Source organism: Corvus brachyrhynchos, unplaced genomic scaffold, assembly GCF_000691975.1.
Source record: "Corvus brachyrhynchos isolate BGI_N302 unplaced genomic scaffold, ASM69197v1 scaffold80, whole genome shotgun sequence".
Classification (NCBI taxonomy): Eukaryota; Metazoa; Chordata; class Aves; order Passeriformes; family Corvidae; genus Corvus; species Corvus brachyrhynchos.
The window spans coordinates 13,501,379-13,511,496 of record NW_008236769.1 but is presented as its reverse complement, the minus strand read 5'-3'; the positions used below and the strand labels follow the sequence as shown (position 1 = coordinate 13,511,496).

The 10,118-nt window shown below is 38.4% G+C and overlaps 1 protein-coding gene across 4 annotated transcripts in view; it reads right to left on the bottom strand.

Annotated features, from left to right (window-relative positions):
- The window catches only part of CTBP1 (C-terminal binding protein 1), a 232,606-nt gene that overhangs the window by 151,543 nt on the left and 70,945 nt on the right, over window positions 1–10,118 (bottom strand). The gene's annotated exons all lie outside the window — the stretch shown is intronic.

The window sequence follows — 10,118 nt, the reverse complement described above, 5'->3', positions numbered from 1 at the left end:
CTCCCTTTTTCCTCTATTTTTTTCCTTCCCCACCCCGCTTTCTTTTCCCCACCCTTTTTCTTTCTCGTTTTTTCCTTATTTGTCTCTTCTCCCTCCCTCTCGCTCCCCCTTTTTAACTTCCCTCTGCCCGTCTTATTTTGGGCAGGGCCTTCTCCCGGATTTTTTTATATAGTCCCCCCCATTGTGTATTAATTGTAGAGACCAAAAACTTGGGGAATCCCCAGGGAACTTGTTCTACTCCGTGTGGAAGGATGCCCTTGCCTAAATCACTGATCGCTGTGAAGCACCAGAGAGTAATATTTTAGAGATTCCAAAAAGATGAGGGGATATAAACCACAATACCTACTCCAGCCAAAATCTGAGCTCAGCCACTGGTTTTGACATGGCACACAAGCTCTGTGCATGCCTTTACCAAGCTCCCAGGATGCAGAACCAGACTTTAAAAATAACAAAATGAAACCAGCAGATGTTTCAACCACACAGCTCCACTCCAGCACGCAAAGCTAAAATCTGTATCACCACTGCGAAATTCTTACCAAAGTAAAGTTTCTTATTCAAGCCAAACAGTTGTGGGTATAAATACCTGCTTTACTAAAATACATGGAATACACAGCCTTTTTTCAAAATTCAAGTTAATTAACACTCATTCTTGAAAATAAACTTTTCAATCAACAAAACTTATCACTGCTTTATATTACAGCAGAAAACTATCTACTGTAGAAGAGGGGGATAAAAATACCCCAGAATTTTCTTCTGTTTTTCCAGTCTAGTGACCCTAATAATTCCTAAGTTCAGTGTGAACTAAATTAGTGACAAAGTCTGCGCCTCCCATTTCTGATGCTGTGCTCCTTCTGACCTCACCCCCAACATTTAAAATCACTAAATTGTATTTGCTCAAAGCCCTTGCCTGAGCAGGCCACGTTATGAATATATTCACGGAGTTTAGCTAACACACGACAATACATGCTGTGAAGTGATAAACCCGGTATCAACCCAAGTCTTGATGATAATTTACAGGAGAAAGCTTTTCTTTTGCAGATCAAGTGAGGTTTTTTCCTAAGGTGCCCCAAGAGCCAAGAACACTGTGACGCTACGAACTGCTGACAGGCAACCAATAACTGTGACAAATTATACATTCATGGCATCTGCAACAATCGATAAACTGACTCACCAAATTAATAAAATATAGATCACAAAGCATACATTTTTATTAAAGAATAATTTCATGATAACCAAGTAATGTGGATGCTTCCAAGCATAAGATTAAATTACATGCTGAGCAAATCTGGCATTTTGTGATAAACTACGAAAATAGTCTTTGCAACAGCAACTGAGGAAGAACATTGCTGACATAGTCTATAAACATGTTTTATAAAGCACAGCCGAAAGTAACAAAAAAAAAAAACCAAACCCCATAATGAAGTGGTGGCTAGAGAATCCCCTACTGTATCCGTAATAGTTACTTTCTAGACTTCTCCTTGTTTTGTAATTTATTCCTTCAAGTATGACACTGATTTTGGTGTTAAGAGTAATAAAAGCATATTACCTACATAGGGGAATATTTACACCAAATTATTTCCTTAACTAGTCACACTTCAGCAGTCATTACTGGAGTATGCAAAGATTTTTAGTACGTTTAGGATGACAGAAAATGTACTTAAATACACAAAGCAAGTGTCTTGCCTGATAGACTGACCCTGCTTGTCATAATTTTGTGCCTGCTGAATAACTCTAAGTTTAAAGAACTTGCTTGAACTTAGGAACACAACGAATCCCACTGAATTTGAATGTCTTACGCTTTACACATGATAAAGTGTTTTCCTGCATGGATATTTTCCCCTACTGAGAAATGCAGTGAGAAGAGCTTTCCCAGCCTTCTGTAAAGGTGCTGGAGAAGTCCTTCCTTCCTCAGGGAGGAAGAGCATCTCTTATGGCAAAGGCTTTACTACTGGGAAGAACACACTTAGGCACATCCTCAGTGTCCACTCCCTGTGTTGGGTTATTCCTACACAGCTCTGAATCATATCCTAAATGAAGAATTTAAAATACTGAGATCCTGTTTATTAAAGTTTACAACTATTAGTTCCTGAAACTCCTTAGTACTTGATCTCTCCAGGCTAACTATGCCACACCAACTGCATTGGAAGGCTGTCCTAAATTAGTTTTAATCCTCTATAATGCCGGATACATAGTGCTTTCTGGGCATCTTCACATGATTGATGTCTTGTCAGATCTTCCAAATATTTCTTTTATAGCAAGACATCCAGCATTTCCTGGAAGTGTACTTTCATACTTTCATACCTTCATTTTGTATTTTACATCCATAATGTTTAGCCACTTCTTCAACTTCCATGGATTTCCTAGCTAAACACATGACATGTTGTTTCCCGTCCCTCTTTCTAGCTAATAAATAATGGAATCTTAATTCTGAACTGCTGTCATGAAACAAAAATCAAATAGAGCCTAAGTGATATAAAAACAGTATTTGTTTATACTAGATCCATTATTAACTTAATTCTTTCTTAAACAAATGACATTTAATAATACATTGAACACATAAACAGGAACATACTCGAAGTTATAATCCCATCAGCTCCTTCTCATGACATTCATCTTCTCAAAGGCAATATCCACATTTCAATCTAACTCTTTGTTGAACATCGTTAAGTTAATAAACAGACATGGTTCCTTAAAAACAGCTTACTACTTAAATAAGCTGCTGCTTCCCCTAGCTGTGGAAACCTAGATCAGTTTAAAAAACAAATCTATTCTCTGGCATAATATTAGCAACCAGAAATTTATTATGTTATTTTCTTTCAAAATTAAGTATTTTTATTTAGAAAACATACCCACATATCCCCACTTACAGACAACCATTTATCTAAATATTTTACAAGCATTCTGCATGGTGATAATTTCATTTACTAAGAAAATACCCACATTGCTGTGAATCTTTTCAGTCCCCAAAACGTGCCTACAGATAGCAGCAGTGCATATTTTAGAGAAGCAGCAAACAGGACCAGCTTCAGAATTACACCCACCACCCTCGACAGAAGATAAGGCGAGAGCATTTTCTCTTGCCATAAATTACCACGCCCTTCTATCAGCAATTATTTAACTTTCAAAAATAGCTGCATGAGACAAATTATGAGCTATAATTACCCAAATTTATCCCTGATATTAAGACTGCATACATGCAGATATGTATACCTAGTCTGCTCTAAAATGTGTAATGTTAAGTATTATAATCAAACATACCAGGGCATTTTTATCTTATCACCCAAATGACAACATTTCTATGCTAAACATCTGTGAGCCATTCCAGTGGTCAAAAATGCCCATTACTACTTTTTTATCTGGTACCAGTCACTCAATCCTAGTACATTTTCTTTTAATACACCTTCCTCCTTCCCAGATGAGTGCAGGGACCTAAGGCCATGGGAGTCAAAGGAAGCACTAGCCTGGTTTCCAGGGGGGAAAAAAAAATATATATATATATATATAAATCTATATCTGTATATCACTGAGTGCAACACAGAAGCTGTATCAGGTTGGAATTCCATACTCTGGAAATATCTGAAGGCTGGAAGTATTAGAAATACCGTACATAGTTGGCCTGGTTTTGCTTTCTGTTTCATCCAGAGAGCACTTTATGGTCCGACCTGGTTCAATAATTATTTCATGAAGTACTTCAAGACTAGAGTTGCCTCATTCTTTTCTTGGAAACTGGAATTACTGAAGATCTTAAGTTACTCAATTAAAAGCAAATTAAAATGTGTCCACTCCTGCACTAGTCTGCTAGTCTGACTCAAAGCAAGCACCTCCCACGTTGTCAGAGGTCTTGATAGACCACGGTTTCTCCAAAAGTACCAGCATTTCTGCTAAATCTCTGTCATGCTGTGTGTGAAGTGCTGCCTCTCAGACAGCTGCATTTATCCTGTCTGCACATCCAGTGATCATAAAATCATAGAATGGTTTGGGTTGGAAAGGACCTTAAAAAGATCACCCAGTTCCACCCCCTGCCACGGGCAGGGACATCTTCCACCAGACCAGGTTGCTCCAATCCCCATCCAACCTGGCCTTGGACATTTCCAGGGATGGGGCAGCCACAGCTTCTCTGGGCAACCTGTGCCAGAGCCTCACAGTAAAGAATTTCTTCCTAATATCTGATCTAACCCTGCCCTCTGTCAGTGTGGAGCCCTTCCCCCTTGTCCTGTCTCTCCATGCCCTTGTCAAAAGCCCCTCTCCAGCTCTCAGGTCACTCCCTTTAGGTGCTCTTCCATCCTCTCTCCATAACAGAGATGCTCCAGCCCTCTGAGCATCTTTGTGGCCTCCTCTGGACTCGCTCTAACAGATCCCCAGACTTCTTATTGTGAGGCCCCAGAGCTGGACTCAGTAACTCCAGGTGGGGTCTCGTGGCTTTACCTCTGGCCGTTCCCAAACCAGCCCCTGGTGGGCGAGGGCAGGGATGTCACACAGGAGGCAGCACCACGGGCAGGTCTGGGGTGGGGGCCGGGCAATCCCTGTGTTCTCAGTGATCTGACCATTTCTTTTACTCACTTATTAAATTGTCACATTTACAGTATTTATTATGATACAACAATGAACTCAGGTTATTGTTTTTTTGGTTAAGCTTTTCTTGTTATTCTTTGCACACTTGCAGGGCATTAAAAGTCGCAGGTTCACAGGATCTATTTTTTGCACAGAAACTTAACAAGAAGATGGGAACCCAACAGAGTTTTCTTTCTCAACATTTGTTTTCAATGGTGATAGAATAAATTGCTCCACTAAAAAGGCTTGATACGTTCTGTTTTAAAGCACAAGAACAAATGCTATTTTTAAAGTCAAAATGTGTTATAATGACAGGGCTGGGGTTTGGGGTGGGGTTTTTTTGGGAAGAGTAAAAATCTATTTTTTTCAGTTACAGTGAAAATTCTGAATGCATATTCACATCATTTTGCAAAACTGTCAACACTAGATACACACTTCTTTCTTTGAACTATCTCCCTGTGTTGCAACCCTCATCTAAATTTGAAAATATTTTGGTAAACATAGCTGATGTTTCATGGGTGTAATTTTGAGACCATAAGGAATTTAAGAAAACAGTTGATACTGCATTAAAATCTAAAACTGGCTTTTAAGAATCTATCAGCTTTCTCAAAACAGCAACTATTAAGAAAACCATCCAGAAATGAGTATCTGTAGTTAATCTACATTCTCCTAAATTTTCTTCCCTGGAGTGTTGTTTCAGAACTTTTGAGCTCCTCTTGAAGGCTATTTGTACATTCTTTTGTGGTGACATATTTTATACATTACTTGAATATGTTCTTCTCTTTTACACATTTAGCCTACATATTAAGGTAATTGTATCACAACATTTGTCCCAACAGGCTTTTACTTTCAGAGCAGATTGTCTCCAGTATAGTTAATAACATCCACACTTTGCCCAGATAAAGAAAATAGTTTGAATAAAGCATTAAGAGCACTAGTGGCATAAGACATTTCACAGAAGCACAGGTCTGAGATTTCCCTTGGGATGTTAGAGGAGCTATATAAAATAATTTCTTTCATGAACTTAAATTTCCTTATTAAGAAAATCCTCACTTTTTGTTTGTTTCTTCGTTTTTGGGTTTTGGTGTTTAGTTTTGGGGGTTTTTTTGTAGCCACCACTCTCCCTGGAAAGCTGTGGTGGACTTTGGGTGCTCTGCCCATCAATTCCAGAATTCAACCTCAATTCATTCAGCAGTTGTTTGTACCATTTTTTTTCTTCTGCAGCCATTGGCTTTCAGTTCTTTTCCTCTTGCTCCACACAGAATCTAAGGATGAATATATTCCTCATGTCTCCCTCTGAGATGACAGCCTCTTCACCTTACTCATCAAACTGTTCAGAAATTATGAACTCATACTGATAGAGCAGAATATTCTGTTCACTTGTTTTCATGAATATCACAGGGGCTGCTAAAGCACATCCCGTGATCATCCAAGTACTATTTATCTATAATGAGAATCTTGTTGCAAGTTTCTACTTTACAAAACTCTGCTATTACTCACTTAGAAGATATGACCTTTTATTTTATATTTTGAATTTGATTCCACTTGTATTAGCCCAGTGTTCAATGTAATCTCAGTTATTTCTATACAATATCCTGATTCCTTGTTATATTTAGGATGCCTTTAGCCCTTAGCACAGCCCCTTTACTCACGGCAGGCGATCCATGTGAAGGAAGCCAAGCTCAATACTCCAATGGTAACCTCTCCTGCAACACCACACCTTTTAGAAAAATATTCTTTCGTTTTGAGTAACACCTGGTGATGAATTTCTGTGGGAAGAAATAGTTCTTTAGCTGAGTTTTCCAGCAGCAACCACTCCGTTCTCATTCCATCCATCATTATGCTGAGAGTTGAGATACACAGAATGAAGCTGTGCCTACAGTTGCTTACACAAGGGCCATGTCTGGACTCTGCCACATCATTATTCAGCAGATGGTTGTGAGTGATGTGTCCTGGCTCCAGATCTTGGACAACACTGGGCACGTACTGAGGCATCGGCCTCTGTGGTTGGAGTCACGCTGGGGCTTGGTGGATGCTTCACTCCAACAACCAAGGTTTCACTGACCTTCAAGAGGCTGTCAAAACCCAAACCTCAGCTTGTTTCTTCACTCCTAGTAGTTCATAAGGTAGAAGCCTGTAATTCTTAGTAGTAGTAAATACTAATTTTTATGTCTTGAATTAATTCACAATAAGCTCTGCAGAATTCCATAAAACACAAAGTGCTGAGGGCTGTGCTGAAGCTTATTTTTTTTTTCTGAACAAGAGATAATGTCTGGATTTCAAAGCACTGTGGTGGTTTAGAAATAAAGGGTGAAGACTCCTCAAGAGAAGTGAAAGAAGCTGCCCTGCACACCACATAGCTGCCTTTGGCACACCAGAGTCTTCAGAACCTCTGAAAGAAATGGTCCTGCCAAAAACGACTACTGCTTAAGCAGGTTTAACCATTTTTAGAAGCACTGCCAATACCAAGGCATCAAACCAGAGTCTTTGCCTGTACCTGTCTCCCTATCCCCAGAACAATCAAACAGTATCATTAAATCACTCGGTATCTTAGAGCAGTCCAGGACTGCCCTGGAGGCACTGAACCCAAATCCCTTTTCCATAGGGATCCTCCTTGACTTGAGCAGGCCAGCAGGGATGCAGACCTCTGCCCAAAAGAGTGGGATTTCTGTAGATATGTCAGGCAGCTGGAGGACCTCTCTCTCCCCCTCTGTGCTGAGGCGGTGTGTTACACGAAATGCTGCATTCTAATTACGCAATTACACAGAACTGAATGACCCAGCTCTCGAGTTTTGCAGACACAACCTTTCTCCTGGCACCACCCACCTCAGTGGTTAAACTCTGAAGCCATGTGCAGGGCGAGAAGTTTTCTCAAACCCTTCCAAGAGCATCAATAATGCAGTCCTAGTTATGAACTTCATTCAGCTTCGTGCTCACTAAATCACAGCTGTTTCCCCTTGATGCTGTATTAGATCAGACATCACTAAACCTGCATCTCTGTGTGTGTGTATACAAATATGCTTTTCCCTTTGTCCTGCAAAACAAACTCCTAACAGAAAAATGTTTATGTTAAAACTAGCTGGAATTAAATGTCAATTAACAGATAATAACAGTCTTAAGATAACATTTCAGATCTATTTAATCCCATAATAAACTGACTGCAGAGCTGACATTGGTTAGGTTTCAGCCTTTGTTTTGACTTGGAAAGAAACTACCAGTTGATTAAAAAACCTAAATTATCTTAAGCATGAACACCTCAATTGGATATGCTCCTGAGCTTCCCTACCCACTCACAAGGAGGCCAACACACCTCAGTTCCCTTGCCCACCTTCTCATTGCAGCTGTGCATGCATTAGGAAGGTTTTGGGAGGTTTTACATATTTATTAATTACCTCTTCTTTAAGAAAAGAAGATGGACTTTTTTTCTACTTCTCTATCCCTTCATAAGCCCTTTGGATCACCGATAATAGAACATATTTAGCCTATCTGGAATGACAATACTGTTTAATTTGGATGATATAAACTTATTTTTCAGTGAAAGGTTTGTTTTCAAAGCTGTCTGAAATACAGACAACAACTCACTAACTGAAGGTATAAAACTAGGTAAAATACACACTAACTAACATCACTCATTGCATTTGTGCCCACATTCTCACCTAGAGTGAGGCTTCTCACAGCCCCTCTTGCAACAGGAGTAAGAATAGAACAGTTTTGATGGTTAATTCAGAAACAACAGCTTAACATTAATTTTTATATTTGTCTTTTCCTATATGCCTTTTTTGAACAGTTTAATACCCTTCAGAAGCTCAAAAAATGCTTCTGCCAAAAAAAAAAAAAAAAAAAAGTTTAAACATTTTTTGAAGTAGTAGCAATACTAAGGCTTCAAACCAGAGTATTTGCCTGTACTCGAGGCTTCTTTCTGTGAAGACAAAACCTCTGTAATTCTCCAAAAAAGCAGCAATTGATCCTGTAGTGAAGGCTGAACTCTACAATACTCTGACACATCCTATTTCAGTTCTTTGCTAAAATGTATTGAATAATACATAATGGAAAAATACAAGTGTTGTAACTTAATCTGGGCTGTAAATTCCTGCTCCAGACACACCTCTCTCCTCCAGCACCCCAGTGAACCTGCAACTGACAGATGAGGGAGAATCTATTACATACTTATGACACTTTCATGTTACTTATAACACTTAGGTTATTTGAAAAAATTACTTTTTACTTAATCACAGGAGAAAAACTCAATACAGTTTAAAAAAGGGAAAACTGGGAGTAATTTAACAAGGTAGCAAAGTTCCCCACACCAGTCCTTGGCATGGACAGCACTTAAAAATGGGAGAAACTAGTTTCATCTTGTTTGAAGTAGAAATTCCAACAAAACAAACATCCTCATCCTTTCAATAATCCAAACACTTAAACCAAAGTAACAAAGCAAACAAATGTTTTCAGTAGTATTTCTTCATGTTGTAGCATTGTCAAGTCTGGGGCACCCAGAATTTTCTGGGCAGCACTAGGAAGTAGTATTTCCTATTTTGAGCCAGTGAAGAATCTAGAAAGAAAATTTTAATCCCATGAGAAGGTCTACATAACTTGACTCAGTCTCCAAACATACAAACTTCACTGAGTGTACAGAACTACTTGCCCTACATGGCCATTTAAACAGTCATTTAATCACATAAAGTGTTGAATTTGTCAGAATAAGAAAGCAGGAGTTATTAAAAAAATTCAGATTTAACAATAATACATGCACAAAATTTAAAAGATGAAAAATTAATTAATGATAAGGATGATGATGCAAGAATAAAAATTAATCATCATTGAAATTACTCCTTTTTTTTGGAAAAATCTTTGCAGAGCACCCTATAGTACCAAGGTGTTCCCAGACTGACATCCACAGTGCCTTGATAAGTAGCTTATCCATTCCCTTAAATCCATCACTAACATACCTCCTGCTATAAATACTTCAACAATACTATAATACTTTACAATACTATAACAATAACGGTGTTGCTGTCAGTGATTACAGGATAGCATTAATATACAAAATGTATTTTTATTTCTATTATGAAATATTATGAGTATTGAGTCTAAATAATTGTGTCTAGAAAGACTGGACTTAAATCTTTTTTAAAATGACCAAATGGGTGCAATGAGGAAAGAAAAAAAATTTCATCTCCCAGTATTTAAGACATGTCATTTGCATATACATCTACAGATAAATCAAGAGATACTAAAAATGTCAGAAGTTAAGCTATCCCCTTCATTTTACTAAAACTAGTTTTAGTCAAGTTCTTATTTTAAAATTGTTCAGTTATTCCCTTTGCTGAGTGCAGTATATTTTGAATCTGACATTTCCCCTGCCCTCAGAACAGGAAATCCCATCACCAAAAGGGTAAACTCATTCTCTAGAAGTGATTGTATCTGAAAAGATCAAACTATCCTTTTGGTCCACTGGGCTTTTGGGGTGAGGAGGAGTGAAATACCTAAAATTTACAGCATCAGTAAACAAAAACAACCGAGGTCTACATTAAATGGCTCACTAGAGCATGTAACATTGTAGGGAA